Genomic DNA, 18,477 nt, shown 5'->3' with positions numbered 1-18,477 from the left:
GGTCCCCAGCTCCTTTGACAGCTGAGTTCCCATGAGGGAAGCCAATGCAGCAAGCTTCTCCAGTGCACCATCTTCCCCTCCAGAGCCAGGAAGTGATGCTCAGAGTGAGGACCAGAGCTCCCGCAAAGTGAACTGGCTATTCTCAGTGCCAACAAGGTCATGAGCTCTTTGCAGGATGAAAACAGCCACATTCACTGGGAAAGCCAGCATGACAAGCTCCTCCAAAAGGACCAACAGCTCCTTACAGCTTCTACCAGCTCCCAACAGCCTTTCTCAGCTCCCAACAGCCTCTTATGCTGCTGGAAATAGTCCTCAGGTGGGCCTTCCACACCCAGCACCATACTTACTCAGTTAAACTGGGGGTTATAATTTGACCACCAGTTGTCAGTCCACTACGAGGCTCAATGCCCAATGTCTCCACCCAGAGATGGCTCAGAGCCCATTGAGCATTGGTGGCATGTCAGAAGGAAAGTGGCACCCAGACACACCTGCACAGGCAGAGCAGGGGGATACTCTGTGGTCCATTCACCTTACATGGTCACTGAACAGGCCAGGACTGGCATCCCAGTGGATTAACAAAATGGCAGACAACAGTAGTCAGAAAAGTTTCAGAAAAGCCCAGAAGATAACTAGGCAAGGTAGAACACTGATCTCCCCTTATGTCACAATGTCAGAAGTTTCTGAAGTTGTGATCAACCCCTAAAGAATTGTTGAAGTGGCACAATCACTGCAGAATACACACTCACACAGACACACTCTACCCCTCCTCTCCTGTACAGTTTTTCTAGGGGATTTTTGTGGACACTCTGAAGCCCAGCTATGGACACGGGCAAAAGCCCCCTCAGAGACTCCCTGTCAGTGTGGCTGGACAAGGTGCCCGGGAGGGAGGAGGGCTGGCCTGGCCTTGTCTTTCTCCACTTGCAAACATACACCTTAAAGTCTTGCTGTCCTAGAAGAAAATAGAAGACTTTTGTTCTGGAGACAGAACCAGTTTGAGCTGCAGCTCACCGCTGATCAGCTGTGAAACTTTTGCCAGTTGCTTGTCCTCTGATCCTCTGAAGAATGGGACTGGTACCAATCTCTATGTTGTGGAACTTTTTAAAAGAAAACATATGCACACACTGCTGGGTGCAACGCTCAGCATATTGTAGCTACGAGCAGGTTCAGCCTCAGGTTACGTCGTCCACGCAGTGATGTCACAGAGCAAGGCTTGGGATCAGTGGACATCATCGGTAGGCTCCAGAGATGGCAGGATCGTGGCGCTCACCCCCAGGACTGGTCCTTCCATCTATCTTGGTGCACTGTTTTGGGAGCAATAAGCAGACACTCTGACGAAAGGGAAGTATGTGAGGAAACCTCAGATCCAGGGATAATTTGACAAGACCGAAAAATGTCAGTTACACCACAAGACATATACACTAATATGGTAAAAAAAAAAAAAAAAAAAATCCTGAAAACCTCGATGTAGCTCTCTTACAATTTGCCAGGAGAATAAATTCAAAGGGAAAGTGTGCTATAATAAGATTCTTCTCAGCAAGCTGGTAACCATATCCCCCCAGGGTGTCCCAAATCCTGTACTGCCATGGTTCTCAAGGGACCATCCCCAAACCTCAGGGACCAAAAATTCCAGTAGAAGCTCTTAAGGCTTTTTTTAGAGGCATAACTCCATTTTTAAATATTTCCTTGACAAGCATGTATCAAAATGAATCTCATTTCTCCTGTTCTCCCTGCTATTAACGACAGTCACAGATCAGGGTATTTGGAGAGCAAAGAGGGAGGAGGAAGTGAAGAAGTGCAGAGAAAAATTTCAAAAGACCTTGCAGGGCCAGCACGTGCCCCGCGGAGACAGCGTGTGCTCAGCGTGCATGAGGCACCGGGCTCCGTCCTCAGCATCAGAAAGATAAAGACGGCCGCATGAGAGGGAGGAAGGAAAAGTTCCCTTCCGCCTACAGCCTTGGCGTATGATGCAGGTTTGCTAGTTGAAGGGTAGTTATGATGTCAGATCTGTGGCTTTCTAGCTCTAGATTCAGCTGAGATGCTTGGGGCTATGAAGCATCATTAAAACGTAACAGTGAAGTTTAAATTTTAAAAAATTCCTGTAGTAAGAGACACATGGCCACTAATCCTTCCCAAAAGCCTCCCCCTCACTTCAAACACACTTATGCCATCATTTTTGCCACTCTTCGAAGCAGTTCTGGAAATCCTCTTTCGTGAGGGTCTTCAATTGCTCCGTCTTGGCTGCCTCCATGTCCTGAATCAATTTAAAACATTCTTGCCACACACACGTACATTTCACGCATGTTCTGTGCACACGGACGCGCACACACATCACACCACACCGCCTTTCATGGTCATTTGAACTTTGGAGGAGAACCAGAAGTCACACAGTGCCAGACCCAGTGAATAAGGCGGATACAGACACACTGTAGTTGCTGTATTTGACAGAAATTGCCATAAATGTCTGGATCCAGGACAGCCAGGGAGCCACGGGAAGGCGCTGTGGAAGAGGACTTCCAGAACTGCTTCAGAGAGCGGCAGGAGCGCGGGGGTAGGTGTGTTAAACACTCGCTGTATGTTCTGGTCACACCTTGTATAAGCACCTTATAGAACAACTTCAGAATGGAACTAAGCTGATAGCGACCCTCAGGCCCTGTGGGCATCAGCAGTGGGATGAAGCCAAGCTCTACTTGGTGCCAAACTTCAGGCTTCAGGAACCTCCGGCTGGCAGCCTGTATACACAGGACCCTTATGGACAGAGCGCAGAGCACATGCCTGCAAGTGGATGGTGCAGCAGGGCAATCCTTCATCGGGAATGTACGTTTAGGCCTGAAGTCATCATCCTAAGTCCGCTGTATGAGATCTGCTTTCTGCCCTTGAAAATACCTGTGTGCGATCCGGCAAGGGCGGGAGCCAAGGAGCGGCTGGTGGGCGTTCACCCATGCACAGACCCGTGCCCAGTGCCGAGGGTAACCGGCCGGCCCAGCTGTGTCCGGCTGGGTGCTCACCCAGAGGAGACGAGATGCTGAGCGTCCTAGCTGTTGGTCTGCAGGTCGTGCGCTGCACATGGCGCCCTGGATAAGTCATCTGGGAAAGGTTGTTGAGCCCAGCCCGGCCTGGGAGGTTTCTTGGGTGGGGCAGGAGAGGGAGGGGCCAAGTTTGTAAGCAGAACCTGCTCTGGTGCGCACGGAACCCACAGGGCCCTGGGGCAGTAACAGCGGAGGAGGCCTCAGCCCCAACACTGTGGACGCCGGGGGGCTGTTGGGGAGCTCAGTGGAGAGATCTGAGGTGGTCCTGGTGCAGGAGAGGACACAAGATGCCAGCCAGGAGGAGGTGGCCAGGTGCTGTGCCGCTCAGGAAGTGGGCTTTGCTCTGAAGCTGGGAATGCAGCTGGCATCTCTCTGCTGCAGGGCAGACTCCCTTCTCCCACATGCTGGCTCGGCTCAGAGGGCACGGGGAGCAGGGCTGGGGCTCCTCAGTGAGGCCTGCAGCATGTACGTGGGGTGCACTGCTGTACGCAGGCAGGGCCAACATGCCTGGCAACCATGTCTGCTTTACATGGCCGAGATGTCATCTGCGCACACATACTTGTGCACACATGTGAGTATATATACATATATCGCATGCGTGCATGCCACACACAGCACACACAACACATATCTACATTACACTATACATACACATGTGCACACACATATACACCACATGTGTATATGTACACATCTCACTCACATACCACGCATGCACGTACCCATCCATCACTTGCACACTCTGCATACATCCTACCACTTACCCCAAACACCACACACACGTCACATATGCCCCAGTACACACTTCACATACATCATTCACATATATACCATCATATACCATGTGCACACACATTGCAGGCCTTATACATGCACACACATAGGTATCATACATGCAGACACATCACACACATACCCCCCATCATACATATACACATGATACACACATTCCATGCACACCACACCACTACTCACACCCCGTACACCAGATGGATATGATACTACACACATGTACACATCACACACATACACCAGACACACACCACACACGTGCATATCACACATGTTCTGTGCACACTGACACACAGCACAGACACGCCTCCCTCCACACACCATGGCCCACATGCGTGCTCCCCACAGTCTGAGGCTGCTTGGGCGCGCAAGGCCCTCGGGCGCCAGGTGCCTCACTTCTCCCCTACTGGCCCTGCCCAGTGCCAGCTGTGTGGCCACCGTGGGGAGGGCCTTGTCACAGGTGCGGCTCCAGACCCTGAGCCGCTGCCAGCCACAGCCCTGAGACGCCCCACCAGAGATGAGGAGGGGAAGCCGTGTGGGGTGGGGACAGGCGGGGACCCCTCCCAGACTCACAGAGCACACGGCTGGCACCCGGGCTTGCAGGGCAGCAGACATCTCGAATAGGGTTCCAAGGATTCGAGCGTCTGTAGGACTGACACAATTAATCTTCATTTCACAAGGTCGCCTTCCTTGACCGTTAACCCCCCCTTGCAGGCCGGGCACTTCGCTGGGTGTGTTGCAGAGCTGGCCCCAGTCCTCATGCTGTGGCACTTCCATGCCCATCTGACAGACGGGGAGACAGGCAGTGTGAGGTCAGGATCCCTGCCCAAACTCCAGCTCTGGACTCTACTTCCACTGTGCTGAGAGATTTCAGTTGCCCTTGAAAAAAATGAACTGTGACAAAATGATGAAGTGTACCCATGGAAGCCTAGGGGGTGTTTTGCTTACTTTTCTCTCATTGCTGAGACAAAACACCCAATGCCCAGAGTTAAGGAAGGAAAGGTTTATTTAGCACACAGATTGTGAAGGTTTCAGTCCATACTCGGCTGGCTCCAAGGCACAGTGGCACATGGCAGAGGGCATCAGTTCATGGCGGTGGCAGACAGCAAAAGCAACAAGAGCAAAAGGGAGGAGCTGTGGTAAGCAGCCTCTTTACCTCCCTTACATTGTATGCAAACTACCCGCCCCAGGGCAGGTGTAGCACTCACATCCATAACCCCAGCATTGGACCATGGATCACTCATAAACTCTAGAAGCCTGCCCCATGACTGCATGAGTCTTTGGGGAGACATCCAGACACAAACCATAACAGGGTGAGAGCAAGCAAATCAGTGTGGTGTGAAAAACATTGCTGATGACACTGGACACACAATTTAAAACTATATTATTACTGAGCTGCAGAACAAAAATATTTCAAAATGCCTGCCACAACTGGGTACAGTGGCACATGCCTGCAATCCAGCACTTGAGAGGCTGAGGCAGGACGGTTGTCTTGAGTTCAAGGCCAGCCTGGACTACACAGCCAGAGCCTGTCTCAAAGAATTTAAATAAACAAATAAATAAATTCCACAGCCACTGATCCCAGAAGCTTTATAAAAATGCAAGTTGCCTTTGTAGATATCTAAGTCCAGCCATCCAAATCTGGAACAAAGTTAGCTCCAGAATTAGCTCCTGTTCCAATCACTGCCTGTGGACAGCTCGCCGTCCCCTGGTAGAGGCCCCTGACCTGAGAAATGTCTGTTGGCTGCGTGATTGGCTCGGTGGTTTTTAACTAAGTTAAAGCAGTGGAGGAACTGGACACTGGCATTCTGGGAGGCTGAAACAGAGGATCTCACATTTCAGCCCAACCCGGGAAACTTAGCAACTTAGCAAGACCTTGTCTCAATAAAAATATAAAAGGGCTGAGGATGTAATTCATTGCAAAGGTGCTGGGTTCAATCCCCAATACTGCAGAAGCAGAAACAATTTTGGGAGTGAAAAACTGCCTGTGAAATTGCTTTTGCACTTACCTGATACTGCTTTTATTTTATTTTAAAGAGAATAAAAAAGATTAGAAATGATACAGAATTTCACTAAACAAGATGATAGGAATTCAGCGATGTTTGTTATACTGCATATTGTTGTCTTCAAATTAGTTGTTCAGATTACCAGGTATAAGCATGCAAAATTGGTCAAAAAAATTAAAATAATAAAAAAATTTAAACATTAACTGTTCCTTTCAATAGACCAGTAGAAATCCTCAGTACATTTATCCCAGCTCTCTTTGTATATTCATATACATTTTTCCCTTCCTTCTTTCTTTCTTTTCTCCTTTCCCTCATCGCAGTTATTCCTTCCCTTTGAGCAGTTTCTTTCCCTTTCACAGTACGTATTGTGCCTTTTGGAGCTAAATTTTGGAAACAACCCAAATGCCCATCAACTGTGGAATGCATAAAAAAGATGCGGTATTTTTGTACAATGGAGTATTATTCGGCTATAAAGAAAGATAAACTCGAGGCTTTTATAGGTGAATGGATGCAGCTAGAGACCATACTCATTATAATGTGAAATAAATCAGACCCGTATGTGTAAACATCATATTGTCTCCCTAGTGTAGGAACCTGAAAGAGTAAAAAAATCTGATACTCTTTTTTGGATGGTTGCCACCCACACTGGCTTGGCAAGTTTCCAATGCACTTTCGGTTGCTTTGCTTCCTGCCCTTGGGTGGCGCCCCCTCCCCAACACTCCTGTGGAGGCTGAGGACTGAGTGGGGGCCGTGGCCTCAGGTGTTGCCATCACATTAGCACGTTCAGTGGACATCGTGTCCTGTGAGCATTCAGTTCGTGGTACCCATAGGAAATAGCAGGGTTGTGTTGGACAAGAGCAGTAGGAGAAGGCAAAACTCTTTCTTTAAAACAAATTGGACTGGCCAAGTCCAAACCCTGAAGGAGGGGCAGCTGGACCCTTGACATCCTGACACCCGCCTCCCTGGAAATCATCTTCCTGTTACAACTATTCTAGGGCAGCCTGTGCAGACCATCTTATGCTTTGAATGTCCCCACCAAAACTCCTGCTGACATTAACCCCACTGTGAGGTGCAAAGAGGTGAGCCAGGTGGGATTGTTAAGAGGTGGCTGGATCCCCAGGTCTGCCTCGTAAGTGGATGAATTCATTCATAGACTAATGGGTTCTTGAGGGAGTGGTCTTTTCCTTAAGTGAGTGACTCTGCCTGGCTTGTCTGTGCCTCTATAAGGAGTCCTCTGCTATGTCACAACCCAGCAAGAAGGTCCTCAGTCCTGAACTTCCTGGTCTTGAGAACCGTGAGCCTCACAAAGCTTTATTCTTTATAAATTGTTCTCTGTGTGGCATTTGGTCATAGTAAATGAAGACAGTCTGAGGTGGACCAGTGATTATTTGAAGCTCTGGTCCAAATGTGGAGGTAAACCCCTTCCATTCACTCCCCACAGCACAGATGTGATAGCATCTTATCATAAGATAATATATGGTAAGATAAGATGCATCTTAGCATACAATGGGTCCTTAAAGTAGAGGCAGGAACAAAGTAACCAGTATTCAAGCAGACAGTATGGCACCCAAGTGCAGTCACCTCGTCCTTCGTGAGATGCCTGCTTCTTCATCCTGTCCTCTGCCTTCCTCAAAGGCCAAGGCCATTTTAAGTGCTGGGAAGGATCATCAGCCATGTTTAGACACCTCAAAACCCAAGCCCAAGGGTGGGTGAGGGAAAGAGATGCAGTTCCCTCTCTGAGTCTAAGATCCTCTTGATTGTTAATTCATTCCTTTACTTGGGTATTTATTGAGCAACGGAATAGATGTTTGGATGAGGCCAACTATGTGCAATAGAAGCACATCATCTCTGCGTCCATGGAGCTGCATCTTGGTGATCTTTGGGGTTCCTTATAAGTCAGTGAAGGATCATGCTTCTGACATCTATCTCTCTCTGTGTTTCTCTCTCTCTCTCTCTCTCTCTCTCTCTCTCTCTCTATATATATATATATATATATATATATATATATCCAACTAATTTTTTTAGCATTGGGGATACAACATAGGACCTCATATATGCTAGGCAAGTGCTCTACCACTAAGCTACATCCTCAGTCCCAATAATTTGGATGTTTCTACAAAATTTCTCTTCTACTCACATCAGTTTTTGCCTCAAGACTCAAATACTGAGTTAAATCTTGAGAAAGGACCCAGTGGCCCCTACTGTTTAGATTGAGGAAGGGTTGATGGACACCTCCAGATAGCCTGAATTGCCTTGGTTCCAAGTTTCAGGAGCACAGTACAGCCAGTACGCTTTTTGAGAGTTCCTTGAAAGCATGTCTTGTGAGCTTTCACTCTGCTGAGTTAGGCACCGTGGCCCTAACTGCACCATGATCATATCTCTGGATATCTGAAGTCTCCAAAGGGGCCTATCGCCTGGGAAGCTCCCATCAGATATGCACAGCCTTAGGATGTTACAGGGACGCCGCTACTACCCAGCAAGTCAATGTATCTAATGAAAGCTGAGACTAAGGACGTGCTGATGTCCCCTTCGAGTGGGAGGCCAGAGTGCAAGGCTCAGGGCCCTCAGGTACTTCGAGAATGGCCAGACTCAACCTAACAGGAGCATCAGGACGCTGCAGAGGACATGCAGTGGAGAGGGTACTTAGTTGGAGGGATGAGGTCCAGCTTCTCCCATCAGAGCCATCCTCATACCTGCTCCTCCCAACAGAAGCCCTTCAAAGTCCTCTCCTGTCCTGGGTCCCCTCCCAACCTCAGCTCTCCATCACGTTAATGCCACCGGTCCCAGGGACGTCCACTGTCCCACCAAACTGACACACAGTGTGCTCAACACCACGGCATTCCATTTTTTGAAAGTTTCTCCTGATAGTTTCCGTGAGTACATAGCAGATCCAAGCCCATGTTTTCCTGTGCATTCTAGAATGTACTGATTTCATTCTCTGCCAGGAGGGTAACTCCCCACTGTGTTACTAATCACTATTTTTATTACATTTAAAAGACTTTGTAAATGCTTTGGTGATTTGTTTGGCCTGGTAATTAAATGTTATGAATAAATTTTAAAAGTTTAATATGATCTTGTGATTTTCTTTAACAATTACACTAAAGAATAGAAGGTCAAAAAGCCACGCACAGTGGTGTGCCTGTCATCCCAGCTACTCAGAAGGCTGAGGTAGGAGAATCACTTGAGTCCAGGAGTTAGGGCCAGCAACATAGTGAGACACCATCTCAACAAACAAACAACAGAGGCTGGTGGGAGGGGGTTGTTGCTCATGGGTAGAGTACTTGCCTAGCATGTAAGAGGCCCTGAGTTCAATACACAACATTGTAAAAAGCCATCAAGATAGAAATGTGGGATGCAATTGCTATCTTATTCTCCTAAAATAGTGGTTCTCAAGCTACGGTCTACAATCTTCTGGGAGTTGCTGAGACTCTTTCAGGGAGACTGTGGGTCCTAAATTGTTTTCTTAATGACACTAGGACAGGTGCATGCACTTTCCCACTACATTAATATGCACAGAGCAGCAACGGTTGTTAAGACTGTGATGTCTTAACATAAACCACTGCAGCGGTACTGGATTTCACTGGGGATCCTCAAATTTTTTACCATTACAAAGTTAGACAGGGTAAGCCTCACTTGAAGATGCTCTAGACAAAGCAGATAATATCATGAGTTTTATTACATTCTGAGCACTGAATATGAGAAGATCCATTCAAAGCATAGGAAAGACCGATAGAGTATAAAGTAAGAGATCGTGAATAGTTCATTTCAATGGTTTTGGACTCCACACTGAACTAACCCTTAAGAAACTGCCACTTGCTGAAATTGGAACAAAGAAGGTATCTATAATTGGGTCAGTCAGTGATCACTAGAGAAACAGATTTAATGTGTGTGTGTGTGTGTGTGTGTAATGTGGGAAACTGCAAAATGTTGTGGAAAAGCATCACCTGAATGAGGCTATGGTGACACAAGCAATGAATTTGTTTAATGATAATGCAGTGTCACATTTCCACGAAATCCTCAAAAGGAGGCAAAGGCAAGTGTCACAGGATAGTCTCCTTGTTAAAGTTGCGTGAAAAGGAAAAATTCAACTGAGCCAGTAGAGAGCAGAGAGTACACTAGTGATAGTGACAGTCATCCACACGGTGACCCTCCTCTCTCTTGTCTCCCTCACACCAGCCACAGAGGTTTGCAAAGGTAGGTGCAGGTTAATTTTTTTTATATTTTATTTATTATTTTGTATTACATCACAGTATTGTAATCATTTTTATATGAGTATTTTTGAGTTGTGAAATGAATCACCTGAGTTTTCATTATTTCTTATGGGGAAATTTGCTTTGATATACAAGTGCTTGGATTGGAAGCATGTTTCTGGGATGACTTCTGCTCACAAACCAAGGTGTTACTATATATGAATTCACAGACGGGCTTATAACAGCCACCTGCAGAGTCAGGTGTGGACAAATGCAAAAGGGCTGTCAGTGTGCTGCAGATCCGAAGAATACAGTCAAAAGTCAAAGGCCTGGAGCTCACTGTAGAGTCCTATGGGAGTCCATATCAGGGAGTGGAAGGGTCTGTGCTGGACCAGGAGATGATGTCCAAAGGAAAGGGAAAGACTGGAGCTCCTCTGAAGAAACAGAGGTAAGCCTTCCTTCTTCTTTCCCTTTTTATTCTATCCAAGATACAAGCCTATTGGTTGGTGCCACCCACACTCAGGGTGGAGCTTCCCTCTTCAGTAAATCTGTTCATTCATACCCAGAACAATGCTAAGTCAATCAGTTGGATGCTTCTTACTCAAGCTGACACAACAGTTAACATTCACAGCAATTATTTGGAAAGTCACGAAAATGTTATTTCCTTTTCATGCACTGTACCAGATGTGAAAATGTAGCTGTTTTCTATTAAGCCAGCCATGAAAGACATTTGCAACATGTAGGAAAATGTCAGTCTTCTATTTTTTTAAATATAATTTTCTTATTTAAAAATGCTAAAATGTTTTAAAGGTAGCCTGTATTGTTATTATAGTTATTTTTAAATAAATACATGCATCTTTTTAAAACTTCTCATTTTTAATTTCTAATATGGGGAATATCCATCAGTATAACCTACATATACCAAAGCTCTTGCACTCTGGGAGGCTGAGGCAAGAGGACTGCAAGTTTGAACCCAGCCTTGACAATTTAGCATCTTAGAGAGACCCTGTTTCAAATAAAATATGTGGAAATGGCTTGGGATGTAGCTCAGCACAAAGTCCTTGGGTTCAGTTACCACTACTGAAAAAAGAATCTCTCTTGGGAGTTCTCAACAATTTTAGGAGTGTAGAGGAATCATGGACTTTCAGGCTGAAACGTCTCATCTGACGGATGAGAAGCAGAAATCGTGGAACTATTCACAACAGAAAGAATCCATCTGAACGACTGAAAGCCAGAATGATACCCACATCCCCACAGTGGCCCCAGAATCCTGCCAGCCAAGTCTGGAGAGGGAATTCGGGAACAAATGATGAATGCTGCCAGCAACTTGACATTATCACAGTTGATCTGAATTGCTGGAGTGTTCTCGGAGCACATTGCCTAATTTTTACTTAATGCCAAGAATAGCTGGTTCTGGACCATCTTCTGATTTGCTCTGTCTTCTGCTAAAAGCTTTTGCCAACTTCTGCTATGTGTAGGAATATTGTGAGATAGGGAGCACGTCCTAGGGAGTCAGAATAGATACTTGCCTTCTTTTCTTCCAAGATTTATATCTCCATCAGACTTTAACTAGTACCCATAAAAACTGGGCCCATAAAGGGCTTACATAATTTTTCAAATCAGGCACTAAGGGAACCAAGGGTGTCAATAACCAGGAGGTATCATGAGATACCATGTTTTTGCTTCGGATGCTACATTAGCTGCACAGTTAGTCAGCTTTCTATTACTGCGACAAATGCCTAACATAATCAATTTATAAGGTGGAAAGGTTTGTTTAGCTCATGGTTTCAGTGATTTTAGTTAATGGACACATGGCCACATCGCTTTTGGGTCTGGAGCAGCACAGGACATCATAGCAGAAGTGCATGATGGGGAAGCTGCTCACCTTATGGCATCCAGAAACCAGACAGCGTCAAGAAGAGCCCAGGGTCTCAATAAGCCCTTGAGGAGTTACCCTCAGTGACCCCCCTTCCTTCCATTAGGCCCACCTTCCAGCAGTGCTGGGGGTGAAGACCAGTCTCCTCTACTGTGAGGGGCTCTGGGGCACAGTGCTGGTGCAAAATAGAGGACTGTTCAGAATCAACAGCTCTTAAAGTGTGGTCCCCGGACCACCACCCCAGCCTCACCTAGGAGATTGTAAAAATGCAAATTCTCGGGTCCCAGCCCAGCCCTCTTGAACCGAAAGCTCCTCTGTGGGGAGGAGGGGGCATCAGACAATGCTTCAGTAAGCCCACAGGTACCGTGGACGTGGCTCAGATCTGCAGCTCACTACTGCAGATCAAAGGCGTTTCGTTCAGACTTCCCCCTCGACCGTTTGGGGACACGCTGTCCCTCTCCCACTGGGGTTCTTCAACCCCAGCCATCTCTCCCACTTTGCACTGGCACGGAAGCCCCTTTCTGTCTGGCGTCAATCCCTTCCCAAAATGAAATGTGAGCAAATAAGACTTAAGCTATCAAGTTTCATTAAAAAAATCCCTAAATGTGGAACTCAGAAGTATTGCCCAGAGCCTGACTTCCTTGGCCTTGTGTTTTATCTCTGATGTTTCCTATTAAATTCCACTTCTTTCATGGTTCCATTTCTTTTTGGAAACATTTACCTTTAATCTCTGTTTTGCTTGTGTATAACTACAGGACACATTCACAACTGGGCAGTGGAGGCCTTTCACCTTTGCCCTACTTTCCCCTGCCCAATTTTAGAGCAAGAGTAATTAGACAGGGCCTTTCCTGCTTATTTCCTGGAGCTCCAAGGAAAGGAGGCGTCACGTGCCAAGCTCCTATGACTGGTACCACACTGTCAGCACTTGCCCAGTGCTTCTGGGACTAATTCATCTTCCTAACTAGAACTGCTAGGCCTGGCCAGCTGCATAAAAATACATCCAGCCAGCCCAACTTATTTCCTTTACTGGAAGAAATAATTCATATTTGGGATTCTTCTGCTGAGGACTCAGAAATCTTACTGCTACTAGAAGCACGGCATCTACTCCAAAAGCCAAGTGGAAACAGCAGTGTTTGTCCTCAACCCCACCCCACAATATTGCAAGGGACAGAGGAGCGGTGCTGTTGAGGACACAGGAGGCATGTGCAGATGGGGGCTGCTGTGAATCTCCCCACACCAACTTGTTCACATCACCCCCAAAGGCACCGAGCAGGACTCAAGTCTAGAGATGGTAGGTACAAGACTTTCTTGTGATATGTGCCAACAATTGCCACTTTGGTTCTCTCTGTTTCCATTAAATGTGTAATACAATGTCCAGGATGATCTCAGCAGCAGAAGCACCATTTTTGAATGTCAAAAGCACGCACACAGTCACCACCTTCTTTCAGGTTTCTGTCTGCTTGTCACCAAAATACCTGCCAGAAAAAATGCATTGGTAGATACAGTTTTTATGGAGTGTTCTTGATCTGGAGAGAGTAGGATGTGTGCAGAACTATGGAAGGAAATTTAATTTTAAAATATTAAAGCCATCTGGCTTTCTCCAATTTGACACTGCAGAGAGCAAATTGCTAGTCAGCTGGACGTAGGAACCCATGTGCTTTAGTGTGCAGTCACCTGTTGAGCTTGTACAGCAGGTGTGGCTGAAAATGGGTCGCACACCAAATCACCAGTCACCAAATCCTGCGGAGAAAGAGTTCATCAAACGTCTGATCCGTTATGCCCCTCCTTTTGGCAGGATCACCTTATGTTAGAGGAAGCATTGTGTTCTTAAAGGTCTCTAGAGAAAGATTCCATTCCTTATCTCTTCCCTCTGGTGTGGAGGGGAATTCAGCAGACTCGCTATCTTTTGTGGCAAAACTTTTATGGACTGATTGCTTGTGCCCCCATTCATATATTGAAGGCCTGTCCCTACCACCTCTTACTTGGATAAAGACTGATAAAGATGTAATTGAGTTTGAGTGGGGTCTTCAAGGTGGGACCCAAATCCAAAAAGGACTCGTACTAAGAGGTATCAGTGTGCTTTCACTGCTCTCGCCTCCCTGTCTTCCCACCTACACACACACACACACACACACACACACACACACACACACACATCATGTGAGCACACAGAAAGATGGCGGCCATCCACAAGCCAAAGAAAGAGCCCTCACCAGAAAATGGACTCTGCCAAAACCTGATCTTAGACTTTCCAGTCTCTAGAACGACGAAGAATACATTTATGTTTTTCAAGTCTCCCAGCCTGTAGGACTTTGATACAGAAGCCCTACAAGACCAAGACAACTGCTGTTATTGCCTAAGATGCTGATGGACCATCTAGCGCCCTTGGTAACAAGGAGCAAAACCTGGCTCTGGCTCTTTGAAGCAGTAAAGGCCATAAAGGGATATTACTTGGAGTTCTCCAAATTGGTGAAAAGATGAAAGAACAGGTTTAAGACAACAAGAATCTAAAAGATCTGGAGGGAAGGGTCTTAAAATAAGGCAACAATGCAGCCATGACCAGACATCATTGTGACAAAGACGGGCATGACTGTGACAAATCTAGTTCCTGAGACTCCTCCTCTCTGTGTCACACACAGGAAATTCAAACTCCCAAGGCAAGCATCATCTAATGGATCAAGCTTAGGGTACTGGCCCACCCAACCTACCTGAAGCTAGAGGCAGCTGGAGAAAGAATTTGGCTTCCTCCCTTGGCCTTTATAATGGAGGAAAGACAGAGGAAGACTAGAGAGATGCTCAACAAGAGGATGCAGTTTCCAACAGGGAACTGGATGGCTGTGAAGTCACACACACGTATCATGTGAGCACACAGCAGGAAATAGATCTGCTGTGGCCCAGAGGGTAAAATACAAGTTTCTCTCCCAAAGGGATGCAGGTATCGAGTATTGTGATTGCAATCCAATTATGGCACATACGCTGTGGCACAAGAGCAAGAGCCTTTGAAGGACCTGGGTGTTACTCACAGGGAATAGCCGTGGTCCCATGGCCATTTCTATTCATGGAAATCAAGCTGAGGTCCCACTGAGCTTGATTTCCATGAACTCTGATCGCCCTGTTTCCTTGTCCCACATTTCTCACGGCAGTGAACTGCTAGACACACTTCTGTGTATAAAATTTTCTCTGTGTCTTGAACACTGGTAGATGTGTCATACCTGGGCAGAGTTTTCACCATCCCATCTCTGAGCTTGGCTTTTTTACAAGGCACAGTGGTTTTCTAAGCATCGATCCACCTAGACCATGGTGTAAGCAGTGACTGCAAGTGTCTGAGTTAGAGAAGGAAGGAGTCGTGTGTGCTCACAGCTGAACCGATCCAGCATAGCAGGAAAAAACTGACACACTCCTGCTGAATCCTTCCCCACATAGACTCTACATAACATCAGAGGAGGCCCCCATGGGCCACGCTGGCGGACGTAGTGCCTTCCACTTCTTATGAGCAAGAGGCACATGTTTCATGATCTGAGACCCACTTCCTGTAAGATGTACCATTTCTAGGAAAGAATGAAAGCGACCAAACTATGAGACAGTGTTTTCCCATCATGTAGAATTTTTATCTTGTGTATGTTGGAAGAGCTGTGTAGCCTTTTTGAGGCATAGGTTCTGTAATGTATCACTTTTGTGATCACACCCTCTCATAAATACTCTGACTCTTCTGAGTCGCCTCTTGACTCAGGGTCATTGACAGGTGTATGGCAGCCATGTGTACAGTGTTTTGCTCTATGTACAGTACTCTGTGCCAGGAAGAGTTTTAATGACACCACATTTCTTAGGAAAACCCATTAAAGAGCTAGAAGCCATTGATTCTAAGCTGCTGAACTGGCTCTGACATTATTTAAAATTTGCCCTCTTTCATCTCCACAACAAAAATTGTTAAACTCATCTGATTCACTGCTTTTCTCCCAAGACAATGTATCCTCTAGGAGTTATGTGTGCTCCACGATTGTCCCCAGGACTTCTCTCAGGGACTTCTCTAGGCTGCTGCCACACCCTATAGATTTGGATGCTGATATTTTTATTTTATTTTATTTTTTCTGGAGACAGGGTCTCCCTGTATAATTCAGGTTGTCCTTAAACTCACTGTGTAGTACAGGCTGCCCTCAAACTAGCAGGGATCCACCTGCCTCAGCCTCCCGAGTGCTGGGATTATAGGAGTGTGTAACCATACCTGGCAGGACACTGACATTTTTAAAGGGGAGGCAATGGCAGCTGAGTAACCCCTGAGACCTGGCTGATTGTGACTGTGATGAGTGAATGTAAGACCTATGCAAATTTCAGACACGATAAATGTAAAAATAAATAAAAATTTAAAGTCCATTAAACATGGGTTGTAAAAGGTGCATTTTAAATTTAGAAATACTGCCAAGTAAGTAGAGAATTATCAGCACTGCTTTATCACAGTTATTGTCACACTGGACATAGGCAGTGGTACCGATGGTGTTAGGTGGTGCCACTGGAGTGAGTTTATTTTGAATCCACACCAGTGAGCAGCAGTTAAAGGGAGGCGTGGGTGACACACTCGCCCTCTCCATCTCTAGCCAGAGGCTTTTCTTTGTTCTGGGGTCTGTCCTTCATCTCACATCTTGCCTGACCTTGAGCTTCTCCTTGAGGGAAAGAGAGTGGAGCTGAGGATGGAGTAAGGGCGCCTTGGTTTGAAAGTCTGACTCCCGTGGACAAGCAGCCTGTGGGTGTCCGTGGGTGCTGGGCTGGGAATGTGGAAGAGGACCTCATTCTGGGCTCAAAGACTTTGGAGCTGGGCTAAGTACACCATCTCAAGACTTTTTTAAAGGATTGTATAGGTTCACGAGCCAAGACTAAATCTAGATAGCTAGCACTGGCCAAGAACACCTGGGAGCCCAGAAAGTTAAAAAATTTAAGCCATAGGCAGCACTAATTATGGGAGCACAGTGCATCAGTGAGTCTTGGCTAATGACTTCATGTTTACCTCCTGCCAAAGTGGGCGCTGGCCAACCAGACTGGAAGAAATGACCAGTAGATAAACTACCCCTAAAACAGATGACAAGAAAAGGCCGGCAGTAGAGTCTGACTGTGCTGGGGCCCATGTGGGGTTAACACAGGGCCCGCTGTTCTGTGATCATCTTGGTAACACAGAGAGGCCCTTCTCCGACATTCAGTAGGATTTCCTGACCGTAGTTGACTGTCACCCCAATCATCCTGACTAGTCCCAAGGGGATAGCTTGATTCCACATGTAGATTCTTCTGTGGCTGTGTTTTCATTTAACGTGGTTGAACCCAATCAAAGATTATGACAACTTGAAATAAAAATGAACCTTTCTTTAAAGCATGGCCACCCTACCTCCACTTACACAGTTGGAGCTTCCTGTGAACATGAGCCTTGAGGATCTGGAGGTCCTGGCCAGCCGCCAAAACAATTTGCTCATGATGGTGGCTTAATGACAAAGAGGAAATCTCTTATGGACTGCCGGGGCAGCACAACCTGTCCAAAAAACACAGCTTTGTGTTCCTGAAGCCACAGGGAACAACTGGGCTGGGGCTCCTTTTAGTTTCCGTTGCAAATGTTCCAACGATGACAAACTCTTCAGGAAATCCTGGGTCCTATATGCACACATCTATATCCCTCCTGCTGGTGCCTTTCAGTCCTCATCAAGACCTACATCGTCGGTGAGCTTGCCCACAATGGAAAAGAAGAAAAACAAAACCCAGGTTGGAAATCCCCTGCCCAGACTTTTCACACCATGTCCCAGTGCTCCTCAGGAGAGAGGATACTTTGGAAACATTTAGTGCGAGCAGCAGCAGAGAAGGGAACTCACAGGAAGCTGGTTTGTGTTTGAGGGATTGCTCTATTTTCATAGCTTGGTTTAGTTCATTTTGGTTACACTTTCAATCTAATAAAAAAGCAAAGCTTTTTTTCTTAATCTGGAAGTCAATCTTTTTCAGAATTTGAAGACAAAGGACACAGTGTTTCAATACAAGTATTAAAGAAAAATTATCAGAGGTCATTGTTCTAGACTGAATTCTGGCTTTAGGCCTTGCAAAGCAGGCCAAAGAAAAATGGAGCCACTCATGCAAAGAATAGCATCACCAAACTAAAAGTTTAAGAGAGTAGGCAGATCCCAAAGCTGACCTGGTTTTCCCTAAAAGCAAGGGATTCCAGTCTACCTGAGTCAGTAAAATAAGGAAATCCTCTCTACTTTAAACTTTACCCACCCCCAAAAAAATACCTGAGTTAACTCAGTCAACTTTCCATTACTATGGGAAAATACCTGAGATAGTAAACTTACAAAGAGGAAAAGTTTATTTTGGCTCATGGGTTCGGAGGTTTCAGTCCATAATTAGCTGTCTCTGGGGTGGTTAGGATGGATGGCCACTGGATTGGCTTTGGGATCCTCCTGAGGGAGTGGTGGAACACACTGCTGGGCGTGTCTAGGGAGCGGTGGAACACACTTCTGGGCGTGTCTAAGGAGTGGTGGGACACACTTCTGGGCGTGTCTAGGGAGTGGTGGGACACACTTCTGGGCCTGTCTAGGGAGTGGTGGGACACACTTCTGGGC

This window comes from Chinchilla lanigera, unplaced genomic scaffold (genome assembly GCF_000276665.1).
Source record: "Chinchilla lanigera isolate Chin_1 unplaced genomic scaffold, ChiLan1.0 scaffold00028, whole genome shotgun sequence".
NCBI lineage: Eukaryota > Metazoa > Chordata > Mammalia > Rodentia > Chinchillidae > Chinchilla > Chinchilla lanigera.
This window is presented reverse-complemented; position numbering follows the sequence as displayed.